Genomic DNA, 16,689 nt, shown 5'->3' with positions numbered 1-16,689 from the left:
TCATGCTAGAATGCAACACAGGGAGATAAAAGCTCAGAACATGACATGTTATCGATCATACTAACATCCATGGTATTGGCAGGAGTAGACACAATGATCACACCTCATGTGTTGTTATCAGTAGATCCTTTTTCATTTTTGTTGCTTAATGAGAGGAACAAATTCTGCAAGACTGCTTGACAGCTACGCTCATCATTTTATAACTTTCATTTGTTCATATTGCATTCTACAGGGAGCTTTCATTTTACATACGATGAAAGCCACTGAAGAATCTCTTCAGTGGTGCAAGATATCAGGGAGCATAATCTTCACTACTAGCATTCAGTTTCTCAATGCTCCCTGTTAGCTGTAGCAAGTCACTTGTTACACTTTTAGCAAGAGGTTTGCTACACTTTAAAGTAGAAAAAGCTTTTTTTTTACCTTGAGTATGCAAGGACATTTTTTTAGCTCTCAACTTAAAGTTGAGAAGTTGAGAGGTGCTATATTGAGCAATGGCCCTGGGCCCCATAAAGGCTAGCTAAACATCTGTCTTCAGTAACTGATGCATTGGAATCAGGGGAAATACTGATATAAGCAACATACAACAATTACTGTTAAGTTAAACCACATATTCAAATCAATAATCTTTTGTTTATTTTGCAGAATTATTCTTGGCGATGATAGAATGCTGCTCAATTCTAGGTTCATACTAGCCTCAGACACATATTCCAAGAGGTGCACCATCTTTCTCTTTTTATTGCCCAGAGAGGTACATGTCAAATCATTTTCACGCATGTGTACTATGGCAATGTCAAATATATACTTAATGTGCAAGGACCTGAAGGCTTGCATGATGGGGCGAACACTGTTACCTGATAGGCAGCTTACCATAGCCCTCTTGTTGCACAGTCTGTTGAATGATGCATCACTGTGCCTCACTATGGAGTCACCTATGACTAAGATATTATATTGTCAGGAAGTTGGTTTTATGGGCTTTTGTACTGAATCAATGTGACTCATTAGATGTATGTTTCATTGTGGGTGCTGCCTGTGATATGTGCTTGTGAGGTTGCTCAGGGTTCTTGTTTTTTAGGTTAAATTTAGGATGCCTTCATGGTTCATAGGTTGGTACTAGGCTATCAGCCCTAGGGCCTATACAAGCCTAGCCATAACAATTCCCTGGCTATTTCTTCCCACATTATTTACTTTCCTGGACCCCTGTCTAGCAGGGCGACTGACGTGATCCCTGGGGTGAATTTCCTTTCTCCCATCCAATCGTCAAGGTTCCTCTTGAAGAGGTCCAAAGAGGCACTCTGCTTGACATGTATGGGCAATCTATTCCAGAGTCTGGGGAGTCTCTGGGTCAGGAACCTATCCCTCCAGCATGTTTTGTTTACTGTGATGACAAGGTTTAGATCCCTGGAGCGTGTAGCTCTGAGGGATTGGGATTTCTTTAAGTGTAGCATGTCCAACAGCTCTGGGTTTGACATGGCCTTGTATGTTAAGCAGAGATCGCCTCAGAGTAGACGATATGCGACAGAGTATAGCTGGAGTTTTTTAAGGCGGTCAGTGTAGGGCATCTGCTTTAGGCCTGTGATTCTTTTAGTGAGGTATTAGAGGCCTTTCCAGTTGTTGCAGATATCTTGAGAGGTACATACCAAATGGGGTGTTGTATTCTATAATGGGTCTAATGAGGGATGAGTACAGTGGGACAATGACCTCCTTTTTTCTGGATGAAAAGCCCTTCGTGATGAGGTGTGCCACATAGAAGGCTTTCCTGACTGTTGTGGCGATGTGGTTATCGAAGGTGAGACCACTGTCCACCTGTGTCCCTAAGTCTCTTATCACACTTTCTGTGTTTAGTGTACTGCCACCTATATGGTAATTCATGGATACATGTTTTTTTCCCAAAGGGGATAACAATACATTTCTTGGCATTGAGCTTGAGCCCATGGCTCTGGCACCAAGCATCTGTTTCTGTAAGGCCCTTTTGTAGAGTATCCACATCATTTGGGGATGGTTTATATGTAGGTTACTTTCAACCGATTCAGCATATGTAGTTTACATTTTTGGTCTGAGCTGTGTGTGCTTTGTTTAGAGTTGGGTTGTCTAGTACTGACACCCTGCTTGCCATTTGTTTTAGGTTAGTGAGACTTCTTTGCCTCCAGTAATATTGTATAACTATATTTCTCACACACTGTGCCTGCTAGTTTAAGTAATTGGTCATCTTCATCATCATCAACACCCTTTTTTCCATTTTTCTACATGGGCTTGGGGTGTTATGTTAACAGTTACCATCACTCTCTTGATTCAAGGCCAATCTCCTACCTTTTTCAACACTTGTGTCTATCACAGGTCTTCTCTCACACAATACAGCCACTTCTTTGCCGGACACCCTCGTTTCCTCTTGCCTTCTTCCAGTCTGCCCCATATCTTCTGCAGCAGATTGTCTTTTCCTTTCCTGCACATGCTCCAACATGACCACAATCTGTTATCTTTGACCCTCTTTGCAATTGGAACTACTCTGGCATCTGCTCTAATGTCTTCTTTTCTTCATCTGTCCCACAGTGTACTTCCCACCACTTTATCTCCATCACCTCTAGCTTCCTCAAATGCTCTGCCTTTACAGCCTAAGTTCCTGGCCCATACAGTAGTACTGGTTATACCACTGTTTCATATACCTTACTTTTCAGCTTCTTTTGTATCCTTCTGTCACATGCTACCTCTGACACTATGTATGTGTAATCCTTCTGTCACATACTACCCCTGACACTCTGTGTGTGGCACCCTTCTGTCACACACTACCCTGCCACTCTGTGTGGCATCCTTCTGTCACACACTACCCCTTATACACTGTGTGGCACCCTTCTGTCACACACCACCCCTGACAGTCTGTGTGTAGCATTCGTCTGTCAGATACTACCCCTAACACTCTGTGTTGCACCCTTCTGTCACACACTAACCCTTATACTCTGTGTGTGGCACCCTGCATCACACACTATCCCTAACACTCTGTGTGTGCCATTCTTCTGTCACACACTACCCATGACACATTAAGTGTGTGGCACCCTTCTGTCACACACCACCCCTGACACTCTGTATGTGCCATTCTTCTGTCAGATACTACCCCTAACACTCTGTGTGTGGCACCCTTCTGTCACACACTAAACTTGCCACTCTGTGTGGCATCCTTATGTCGTACACTAGCCCTTATGCTCTGTGTGTGGCACCTTGCTGTTGCATACTATCCCTGGCACTCTGTGAGTGGCATTCTTCTGTCACACACTACCCATGACGCTCTGCGTGTGGCACCCTTCTGTCACACACTACCCCTGACACTCCATGAGTAACATCCTTCTGTCACACATGACCCCTGACATTCTATGCCTGTTGGCTGCGTGCACCCCCATAATTCTAACTTTAACATTATCATTCAGACTTTCCTTCTCCTCAACCACTCCTCCCAGATACATGAAGCTGTTATCTGTTCTACTGTTTTCACATCTATCTCAGTTTTCATTTTTTTTCTGATTTCCTCAATTTGCTGACATTATCACTGTCTTATCCGTAAATAGCTTCATCCCATATGCCTTCAGTTTTGCATTCTATTCAGTTCCCCTATCCTTTGCTTAATGTTTTGCTCATAGTCTGCTTGTTATACCTTATCAACTGCATATAGCAACTATGTTGATCTGTCCCCTCTGACCTGTTTGCTAATGTAATCCATCGCAGTATGAACAGCAGTGGGCTCAGAGAGACAAATTCTGATGCACACCCATTTCCTCTTAAAAGCCTTCTGTGAGACCAAACACTGTTCATACTTGTGTCATTGAATCCTTGTATATAGCCTAAATTAATTCTAACAATGTTTCTGGGACTTCAAGCCACTACAGAACTGCCCAGATAATCTTTCCTGGGGTCTTGTAATATGCTTTCTCTAAGTCTAGGAATGCCCAGTTGGACTCTTTCCTCATCTATAGTTTCTCGTCAGTTACCTGCCTCACTGCAAACATTGGGTTTGTTCTGCTGCATTCTGATCTGAATTCAAACTGATCATCTCCCATCTTACTTTCAATTATTTTGTTTATTCATTTATCGTTTGCTTATGTAGCAATTGACTATCAGTAAATATAAGACTATTACTACATTGTCTTAGGATGCCCATTTCTACCAGGCTGGCTGCAGAGGTGTTTTAAAAATGCAAATCCATCTTTACATCATTCTTATACAAGCCAAATGGCACATATGGTACTTACAAAGCTGAGCAGTAGTGAGCAGTGTTGTAGAATCTGTAATAAGAAGCAGCTAGCAATAGAAGTATCAATGAATAAAAGGCATTGAACTTAACTCATTATAGCTGAGTGACGTCTACAGGAGTTTCTGAAGTTACCTCCTACTGCTCCTCTAGGCGTCAAATATTTCCTGTTCATATTTGCATTAATAATTCCAAACTCATGCTACACACAACATATCAGAATATTTTATCTTGAAGCATATATGACTGCAAACACAACTGTATTGATATATGACCTCTGTCAATAAGTATTTGTTAGAACTGTAAGGTGATAACGTCATTTTAAGCCATACCCAATGGGAGTTAAAGGTACCCACTCAAAAGAGCTCTACTGGAGGGAATGAGAAGTCCAAAATTCACAATGAGTCAAGGAGTATACAAGTACGATTTGTTAAAACTGCTCATTAAATAAAGGACAGTGATCACACACATTTCATGCATAGTACTACTATTACTAAACAAGGAATTTTACAAGTAGTGTTAGATAAACTTGTGGGTTATTGTGTAGACGACATTGCACTGAATGCTGTTCTGGGGAAATGTGTTGTATTATGTTCTTTCTGCTTTACCTAGCCAGTATGAGACACATAAGAAGGCTAGGGTGAAGGAAGTAGCTGTTCTGGGTACAAGCTTTCAGTGGGTACAGGAACTGTAGCAGCATCAGCATTGATAAATGAATGCCAATACTGCATTTACAGCACAGCTGAAGTACTGAAGTGCATAATGCAAGATGCTTTTGTTGTATCAGCTGTAGCAAGCTACCTGCTAACGTCTTAGAAAGCAGCTTTCTACAGTTACAGCAGCAGAGAGAAGACTTTCTCTCTGTAGCAAGCTACCTGCTAACGTCTTAGAAAGCAGCTTTCTACAGTTACAGCAGCAGAGAAAAGACTTTCTCTCTGTAGCAAGCTACCTGCTAAAGTCTTAGCAAGCAGCTTTCTACAGTTACAGCAGCAGAGAAAAGACTTTCTCTCTGTAGCAAGCTACCTGCTAACATCTTAGAAAGAAGCTTTCTACAGTTACAGCAGCAGAGAAAAGACTTTCTCTCTGTAGCAAGCTACCTGCTAACGTCTTAGCAAGCAGCTTTCTACAGTTACAGCAGCAGAGAAAAGACTTTCTTTTCAAGTGTTACTTGAAGGAGTACCTGTCGGGGATCTGCACAAGGTACCAGATGAGAAATAATTATGGTTCTGGCCAGAGCAGAAATGCCATATTGGAAATTCCTTCTATAGGCTACAGAATCTGGAATAAGCCACCCTAAGTGGGCAACAATCTAGAAAGAGCAAAACCGTTCATATCAAGTGCATGGTATAGTAGTTTAGTTAATTGATAATGCAACTGGCAAACAGGATGCAACGTGGCAAGGAGATAAAATTATACTCTGCCTGTGTATAATAATTTCTATAAATAAAACTTTTCAGTGCATTCAGTTCAACTACTACATGGTGTTATAACACAATAGGCTCACAGGAATAATGTTAATGCTTCTCACTCGGTCTATACAAATGTTTTTTTTTTCTTTTTCTTGAAGCATCCTCGCACAGAGTACACCGGTGTGATCCAAGAAAATCTATCAGTAATTATATACAGCTGCTGCTTGTTGTGCATTTTAATACATTTGGTTATAATGATTAGCCATGACAGCTTCTAAGTGAAGAGGGAATAATCCTGGTTTATAATTAGGTACAGCTGTGTCATATTGCTCTAGGCTGAATAAATAGATATTCACTGTAAGGTGCCATTTCAGACTGTTTTATTACCAGATTCAAACAACAAGATTACTGTTCTAGAGGCTTAGAGCACTGGTGGGAAAAAGCACCGTATGCAGCATGAAATCATGATTACATGTAGCCTAGAACGGGATATGCTTCTGAAAAGTAATTCTGTAAATTCAGGTGTATTTTAAAAATGATATGAACATAGCAGGACATAAACTTAACAGACAATTATTTATAATGCGTGCCAGTTCAGTTACCTGTATTATCAGTTTGAGGTTACGTTTTTTTTTTTTGTTTGTTTTGTTTTGTTAAGAAAGCCCACTGTAAGTAGTAAGGAGTTATTATGACTTGGCTTATCATTATTATGCATCTAAATCTCAAAACATGCAAGCTGAATGTAGCATAGAATACTCTCCAAGCTCTTGAAGCAATAATGCTCAGTTTACAAAATGATTCCATATGTTACAAGTGCTCTTTTTATTTGTGATACATTTAGAGAATTCATAAAACACCCCCTCCACAGCACACACATCCTCCCAGAACTAACCCATTCAATACCACCTCTCTTCACTGGAAGGGCTATAATAAAAGTAAAGAAAAACTGTAATGCACTGAAGTTGCTTTCTCTACCAGCACACAGAAAAAAGAATACAGCACTTCAGGATTGTGCCCTCTAACACCTTGCACCTGGGGCAGCTACCCCCCTCCCCTTTGTCCACCCTTGCTATGCTGATGATACTGTACAACATGATAATGTGGAAACAGCTGCAGACTCCGCATGCAGTTCAACCTAAAAAAAAGGTAGAGCAGCAAACGCAGGGCAGGAGATGCATGGTTAAGAGGAGACCACACCTACATATTGTTGGACCTCCCCACTAGATAGAGATGGGGGCAGTGTATCGTAACACAGGCAAAACAGTAACACCTGTTCTACAAATATAGGTCATGACAATCATAAAGTGTCAGCACAAAATAAACCTGTTGGGTGCAGTATTACTATCAGGCTATCTTGTTTTGTGAATTGTATGATCACAATGTGCATCACAATGTATACAGTTACAGCAGAGGCCACTGGGTACTATGGGTCACAGTCATCATCATTTACACAGGTGACAGGTTTGGACATTATAACACTAGACTACAATACTACCTGAGTGAGAAAAATGAATCAGTGGTGGTAGGGGCAGTAGCCTCATTTTCTTAGTATTTGGTGATGCCAGGAACTATCTCTTCCTATGAAGTGGTTGTGGTATCAATCTATGACCTCTGCCATTGCTCACTTTTCTGGCTAAGTGTGAGAGCACTTGAGAACTCCTGTGGCAAGGATGGTGTGGGAACATGACGACGTTTGCTGGTGTGGGGTCAGCAGTCTAGTGTTTAGTACCCATCACCACCCACAAATGTTGCTAGGACCTATTATACCTAATGACACTACTGTTGTTCATACACAGTATGCATCTCGTTGACCATGTACACCCGGTCCATGCCCATCTTATGTCTAGGCACTATCTTCTCATACACAGTATGCATCTCATTGACCATGTACACCCGGTCCATGCCCATCTTATGTCTAGGCACTATCTTCTCATACACAGTATGCATCTCGTTGACCATGTACACCCGGTCCATGCCCATCTTATGTCTAGGCACTATCTTCTCATACACAGTATGCATCTCATTGACCATGTACACCCGGTCCATGCCCATCTTATGTCTAGGCACTATCTTCTCATACACAGTATGCATCTCGTTGACCATGTACACCGGTCCATGCCCATCTTATGTCTAGGCACTATCTTCTCATACACAGTATGCATCTCATTGACCATGTACACCCGGTCCATGCCCATCTTATGTCTAGGCACTATCTTCTCATACACAGTATGCATCTCGTTGACCATGTACACCCGGTCCATGCCCATCTTATGTCTAGGCACTATCTTCTCATACACAGTATGCATCTCATTGACCATGTACACCCGGTCCATGCCCATCTTATGTCTAGGCACTATCTTCTCATACACAGTATGCATCTCATTGACCATGTACACCCGGTCCATGCCCATCTTATGTCTAGGCACTATCTTCTTCATGTACCACATTGACAGAGTCTGCAGATAGGATCATAATCGCAAGCTTTCTCACAGAGGTGGAAGTGGTATGTGCCACTGCCAACCTCATAAGATGAATCATTTTATTATGTAGGCAGTGCAGGTCCACAAAGAGCTGATGGATCATGCAGTAGTGTCTGGCAGCATCTTCCCAGATGTCAAACAATACCTTCACCACCTCCATAACATACAATGTAGTGGCTGGCTGTGCATAAATAACAGGCTTGCAGAGCTGACGATAGATTCTAATCATGTCTTTCATATTTGTGGCAATGTGGGAGGAATAACAGCAGTGGATACTCCTGTATTGTGTGCCTATGGTGGGTAACCACACATCTATGGCATTGTACATGGCTGAATATGCTGCTGAGATAGACACACAGGAAGCATAGCTGGGGCTGTTGTCTATGGGAGATCTGTTATCCTTTGGGAATGCATGTGATTAGCCTGTACAGCTGCAGAAGCCTCTGTAACTATGACTGTCAGAACATCCAGGTGGTGGTGCATCCATGTGCCCTGGAAGGAAACAGACAGTATCACTGGGTCCTCTGAAACTGACACTTACATGAGCATCATTGTCAGATGTAGTTACTGTGCTGATGTCAGGCCTAAATGCTTTATCTACCTGTTGCCTATCACTGCTAACATCTGTGAATACAAAAGAGATACAGTAGCATACTGAACCCAATGCCTTGAGCCAATATAATACCTCCTGTGTCATAGAGATAAAATATGGACAAACAGCAAGCATGTTTTACTCTGACACACTTTGATGGGCAGTAGGTTCTGACTGCAAACCAGAGGTGTCTACGGTGAGAAATTTGGATGTATGTGTGTATACACAGTCAAATTATAGCAGCATATGGCAATGTAAAGCAAGTAGTACTAATCTGCTTTGTCACACACTGGAGTGGGACCATCCTGCACTGATATCCAAGCTTTCAGCAGGAAAGAGGCATGGCTCAACATCCCAAGTAAGGAAAGGGGGTAACTCTTCAAACTCTATTAAATGTTCATAAGAAGGTAGGCTACTCCCCATGGTTGGCACACTTTGGGCTGTTTCATGTTATTTGATTTTGATGCACTGACTCATATCCTTCACCCACCACTTGACCTTTGTTAGATTTTTGTTTGTACACCTACAACATGCATGTTATGCAGTAGGCCCTGCCAGATCTGATCCCTCACCTGCTGGTCTGAACCATCTTTTCTGTGCAGACATGAGCTATGTATTCTAAGTGCTTGTAGTAGTACATTATTCTTTGCCGAGCTGAATATGCATTACTCCTTGTGGATATATATATATATATATATAAATATATATATATATATATATATATATATATATATATATATGTATATATATGTTTGTTTTTTTAGAAAATCCTTGTAATTGTAATTATGTTTTGTTCACTTCTTATGTGATCTTATTCACAATGGCTGTGCCTGAAAATGGTCCATTGCGATCAATGCACTACCCTGGTAAACATATATATATATATATATATATATATATATATATATATATGTATATATATATATATATATATATATATATATATATATACACATACATACATACCCTGCAATCTTGGCTAGAGAAAGAAGCACTTTAATAGCTCACAGCCTTAATCATTTGGGCTAATTGCCAAACAATTAAAACATTCCCTAATGGGGAAGGGTAGGCTAAGAATATGGACCATCATATAGATAGCCATCAGGGGTGGTGTGAAATTTATTTTTCTTATCCCCTTACATCTGTTCAACAACAGTTCATGGATGGGACATGTAATTGGTGTCAGCTCTGCTCCTCACTTTGACAAGGGGAGATACCAGTAATATTGCCCCACTTATGTATGTGAGGCTTCATGTGGTTGTTTTACTGGTCTTCACCATGGAAATTAAATCATGCATATGTCCATGAGCACACGCCCTGTCCCCACACCAGTCTTGCCTACTTATATCATCAGACTCCTGAGCCTCTACAGTAACTCAGGCTGCCTGGGCCACAGTCTTGACTTTATCCCTTTACAGCACTGACATTGGTGCCAGATCAGGAATTTTTGCAATAGTATGTCTGTATCACTTTGGTATTCAACTGCATGACCAAATGTGTCTAGACAAGCTGTTCATCAGCCATTCGTGAATTGGCACCTTTCTTGAGCAAACACCATTCATGCACATGTGATGCAGACACCATTCATGTACCATGCAAATGCCCACTATCATGTTATAGCTCCATTGCAGTAAGTCTTCTTTCTGTGCCAACAGTGATTAATTGTGGGAGTTTTCTCTTTTCTGCCTGGTGTGGGATTGTGGAGATAGTATATTTAAGTAAGGGAGCATTTGGGGTGTAGGCTGTAGGTATATTTATTGTATATGAAAATTTCAAATACAAATTCCACCAAGACTTGTAAAAACAAATACCACAAGTGGTGGTCTTTGTTCCTAGAAGTCTTGGTGAATTTTTATTTGTTTTGATGTGCCTTTTCTGCCTATTAATTTGGGATAGTATTGATTTTTACACAAAATTTTCTATGAAATGTGATATATATTTATGACATATGCTTTCACTCAATTGTGTCAGTGTTTTTTATTCAATGAAAGGAATAGTTTAGTTACAAAAATGCAGGTAGTGATTGGATGCTACATTATCAGAACATACGCTCGTTTTATGTAATGGAGAATGTGGTAAAAGATAAACTAATAATGTTAGAGGATCTTACTTATGACTATGACACCAGACACAATACATGCCATTGTTTGAAAAAATATAGTAAGAGGTTATTCAAGTGAGTCTGTCCACAAAAACACTGGAAAGAGTCAGGAGTTACCATACTAATGGATGAAGATTAAACACTCGAGCTTCATTTGAACGAGGTTCAACCCACTGATGAAAGTAGTTCCTCCACACAAAATCACTGTTGGTGAGTTCTGCCATGAGTGATGCTCTTTTCTGGGAGATCCCCCCCCCCCCTTCTTTGAGTTGGTGTGACTGTGGAGTTGATATACATACGTTCATGGGTGTGGGGGCCTTTGTGACGTTTTTTTTCTGCGAATGCAGTTGATGGAGTCTGATCCTCTGTGCAATCAGTTTCATCCATTCAAAGTAAAAGCAGGGAGGCATTTGATAGTTAATAATTGTATGGCAGTTGGTAAAGAGGATTAAGGAGCTGTTGATAAACTGTTTCCAGTGATAAGGGTTTGATTCTCTAGGCATCCATTGTCCAACTGTATTACTGTAAGCAAGTACTTAACCTGTCAGAGCTCCCAAGCAGTGCTCTACAGTGGTAAACAAATACACATAAAATTCATAGCCTCTAGCTAGATATTGGTATATCTGTTCATTACTATGTTTCATATTGTATGTATGGCTAATGTTTGCTGCATTATGTATTATTTGCTATTGTATGTATATTCAATTGTTCTTCATGTACTCTGCTGCTCATTTATTGTTCTGTGGAGCTTTTCTCCCCAGGCCTCCTCTGAAAAAGGACCTGTGTTCAGTTGGACTTTCCCCTGTAAACAAATGTAAATAAATAAGTGAAATAAAATAAAGTAAAATAAATAGGGAGTGAAAAGCTATGGCTCAAAGCTTGGTTTGTTCTCCAACTGACCCTAGACACTAGAAAACAAGTATGGTTTTAACTTATAAATGAACAGTGAGACAATAAAACTAACTGTCATTGAATGACAGCAAGCATGGATGCATCAGAAGTAGTTGATAATAGGCCAAACTTTATTAATCAAGGGGATCGTAACTTAAACGAGTATTTTGACAAAAGGTTAAAAGAACAAATAAAATGGAAATGTTAGACTTAACAAATCTTTTAACTGTAACTTATAGATATGTTTCAAACTCAGAGTTTTCACTGAATCAACACAGGTAAGTCTTACAAATTACCATGTTTTATCTGCATTTCAGAAGATGTGGTTTACACAGCAGCATAGTCTTTAACACGTGAGGAATTTTATATAGGCAAGACTACAAAAGATAGAAGGAACATTCTGTTATATTTCCTTGATGGTTGGTAGAGACAAGCTCATTAAAGCTGTCATGTTAAGTGCTTTAGTATAATATGACCTTCCCTCCACCCTGATCTCCTCATTACCACTTTACAACCTGTTCCATGATCTCTTGATTGTCTCCATGGATTCACATTTTACCAACTCTTCCATTAGTCCATTCTTTGGGTACACAACCCACTCTGTGAAAAAGTGCATTCAGAGAACTAGGAACAAGAAGTCTAATTATCTGCTTTCTGTACCCCCTCCTTTCCTCTCTGCCACTCATTTTCAGCAAGACATCTTCATTATCCCTGACATGATCTTGTGTACCAGTATAATCTATCCTCCTATCCTCTTCTTCTCTAAGGTGACAAGAGCTCTAGCTCCTAGAATTTCTGGTCATATCACCTCTCTTCCACCCCACCATTTTTTCTGGTGGTTTTCCTCTGAAGTCCTTTTAGCAGCCTAATGTCAGTTTTCTTGTACATCTACAGAGCCGCATGTAGTAGTCAAAGTGTTATCTGACCAAGTGTCTGTAGAGTGGAAGCATTACCCCTTTGCTTCTGGATACTGTCTCCTTGAGGATACACTCTTACTCTGCTCCTGGTAGTCTGGTCCATGTGTGATCAATACACTTAGATCCTTCTCTAGATTTTTTGCAATCAATCATCTTCTTCCTAGCTGATACTGTTTACCAGGGCTGTTGTGACACAAATGTAGTACTTTGCATTTATTAGCACTGTTACTCTTGTGATTTCGTTTTGCCTGCTTGACTCACATGATTTCTTTTTGCCTACTTATTCAGACTCAGTAAATCCTTTGGAAAACTTATCCCCATCCTAGACTACCTCAACTATCCTTGTATCAGCACCAAAGAGGCTGATCCCCTTCTGTTTTTCATAAAATACATCTGAGATTAAAAACAATGAAGAATACTGACTCAGAAAAGAACCCTACATTGTCCCTCACTACTGCCCTCTATGCATGTAAATATCCAGGTCGTCAGTCTAACTACTGATTCCACAGTTTTTCTTACAGTGTATCAAAGGCAATGTAGAAGTACATGTAGACATCATCTACTGGTCTTCCTCTGATAATTTCACACACCTGTAAACCATTTATAATCCTGGATAAGGTTTGAATGACAGGACCTTCTGCCAGTGAATCCATGTCAGTTGCTATCTTGGGGGTTGCTGTCCTCTAGTACTGTTATAAGCCTTTCCATCAGAATCCTTTCAGTAGCATTCACAAATACTGTTGTTGTTAATGAGGCTATAGTTCTCCAGATTTCTTTCTGCTTCCTTCTCCTCCTCCTTTGCTCAAGAGTATCATAATTGCTGTGATCCAGCCCTCTAACATTTCCACTTCAGCCAGTGACCTATTGAAGATCACTGTTGGTGAACCTACCGATGCATTAATCCAATTTCTGAGGACATAATCGAAGGATATGAGGTGTAGGATAGAGTGAGTTTAAGTGACTCTGATACAAAGATAAACTGTCTTGTCAAGTCAATGTAAAGCAAAACAAGTCAGAATGTCTAAAAGAAGCATGGTTGATCTGTAAATTAATTTCTCTGGATGGATTAATGACAATATATTTTAGTTCCCACTGATAATTATTCAAGATTCCCTATGGAAGATACAGAATTGTAAACTACTGGCACAGTATCTGTTACTTTTTGAATTACACAGAGACAGCGAGGACTGATAATTGCCCACTTTAAAAATTCATCAGTCTGAAGTGTTTTGTTATTGTTAAGAAATTGCATTCAGGCAAGTGACTTCAAACTGGACACAAACCGATGAGCTAGTGGAAAATTATGTAAATTCTGCAAGCATTACCAAATTCAGCAGAATTTAGAGAAACCATAAAGTAAAAATTATGATAATGGCTAGCTACTCAACTTACTGTGAAAACTACTCTGACTGGGCTGCTGTTTAAGCACAATGAAGAAAACAAAGCTGAGCCAAATCACCACGGCTATAATAATCCACTTTAATGATAAAATCACACAAAGTGTAAGCGCTTTCACGATCACACTGACTACTTCATCAGACTGAATATAGTTAGTTCATGCACTTGTTTTTAAGCACATACTCATTAATTAAACCATCCATAATTCAATTATATAATTAATCATGCAATATAAAAGCAATTATATAAAAATATATATGTATAAATATATTCGTATATAAAAATAAAATCACTAATGCAAACACATAGGCTTGACATATTAAATGCCTAAGTGCCCTAGCTTTCAAAATGGGTTTTAAGGAGACGGCTTTGTTAATTCCTGGTGGTGTATGTGCATTTAACCTAAGAATCCATCTCTGTTCTGCAATTTCAGTTCTGTTTTTAATGTCACCCTCTCTTACTCCTTCTTCTAGAATCTCTAAAACTATAAATTTAAAATAATGTGAGTTGCCTTCTGTCTCTACATGTTTAACCAGGGCATTTGTTTCCTTCTTGTTTTGAATATCTCTATAATGCTCCTGTATGCATTCTTTTAGCATACAATTCATCTTCCCTATATAATAGGCATTACAGGTTACACAGAATGCAAAATACACTATATTTTTTGTCCTACAATCAGCATAGTGTCTGGCTTGCAGCTCAAAATGTAGACAGCTGCACAAAGGTCATACAGGAATATACATACTTGCAGGCTGAGCAGTTCCTGCAAGTATAAGTACCTCTTCTCTGAGATATACTATTTAACCCATTATTTTTATTACCGTAACAAAGTTGGCATTTTTAATGACTTCTTATTTTTAAGTTAGCTGTATCATCTAAAAAAAATCTAGATCCTTTTACTCTCTGTGTGATTTTATCATTAAAGTGGATTATTATAGCCGTGGTGATTTAGCTCAGCTTTGTTTTCTTCATTTTGTTTCATTTGCTGAGAGCCTATTCTTCATCAGGTAGTTGGTGTTCTTTTCTTCATGTTTAAGCACAATGTCAAGAATGATATCTTTTATATCCAGGCCATGGACATAAAAAGTTTAGTTGATTAAGAAAAGAAACCACAGAGAGTACACACATGAGAAATTATGGTAATGCATAAAGAATAGCCAAGATGCTATCTCTTTATAAAGGACTGAATACATTAGCAGGACTTAATAAAATACACAATCATAATTTTTAATTTGATGTGGCTATATATCAGATAAGTGAGGAATAAAGGGGCAAAGACTAATGCGAGAAATAAAAAAAAAATCACAAGATTCGATTCTTTTTTAAAAAAAATTGTGTTAGCATTGGCTGTGGCATGAAAAATAACAATGATTGCACAGATAATTTTCATATTGAGCCAGCAAATATCAAAGTCAATAAAATATTACATTTCATTTTTAACTTTATACCTAGAAGGTCCCAGAAAGCTGTCAGTAGACCTTGTTTTATAATTTATTAAATGTGTCAATGTTCTGCCTAATAATAGAATTCTCCTAACAATATCCTTTACAGGTTATCTGAAAGCAATGCACAAGCACATTTGAAGGATCCACTGTGTGATAAGAAAATGAACTGTTGAATTACATTTCTTTTAACCAAACTTATTAAATTTACAATTTATTGAAATAAAATACATTATATTTGGCTGAGAAGTTTCTGGTTAGGTAAGGATATCTACAAATGAAGTGTTTTTCTCACCCATACTCCTCTAAATAAAACATGGCGCCTTGAGGGTTGAGAAGCCATAGAAAAGAGAGAAAATCACTGCATACTGCAAAAAACAGTTACTACACATGCTACTGACTTTATTTTGAGTAAAAAAGTGACAATTCAAAGGATGCATTTTGATGAATTTGGGTTTTACTGGTCATACTTTTATGTATGGTAATACACCTCTAATACTGTCCATCTAGCTACAGTAGTTAGCATGTCATGTGATACACCCCAAAATGCAGACTGAATATAGATCTCATGAAGGTTAGAACAGCTCTCCTGATGGTGTTGATTAGTAAGTCTCCTGAGATGATGAGGTGCCAGAATAGTGAAATACCTGTCACAAGTGAAAAACTATAAATTTATTGGAAATTGAAAGAATTTGCTGAAAAATGTTTTTAGATCTGAACCTACAGAATTATAATTTTAATATAAATATGGTAAAAGTACACCTGTGTGAATTCTTGTGCATCTGGAAAAATAGGATGAAAGCAGGAAGTTTTGGGTACAGAAACTGAATTTATTCCTCACTGCAAGGAGTTAATGAGACAGTGTAATGAAGCTTCAGAATCCTTGCATGTTGATATGGTATAAGAAATAGATGTATTTATCTTGCAAAGATTTCTTGCTGAGTAGAAACAATAGTAGCACTCTGAAAAATAAATAACTTACCCTACCCTCCCTTCCTCTACACATACTCCCCTGAGGTTACACTCATACCTTTTTCACATCTGTTCCTACTATCCCCTTTATCACACCCTGCACTTCTGTACTTGTACTATCCTACACCTTCACCAATATAATCTGTTGCTATATTTTTTTGCCCTCTAGAATATTAATGATCATTATGACAATCATCTGTTATGTAATTAATGCAGCATCTTCCTATTATCAGGCTTTCCATACAAATTACGC

This window comes from Protopterus annectens, chromosome 14.part0 (genome assembly GCF_019279795.1).
Source record: "Protopterus annectens isolate FY-2018-M chromosome 14.part0, PAN1.0, whole genome shotgun sequence".
Taxonomy (NCBI): domain Eukaryota; kingdom Metazoa; phylum Chordata; order Ceratodontiformes; family Protopteridae; genus Protopterus; species Protopterus annectens.
Note: the sequence above shows the minus strand (reverse complement) of the source record.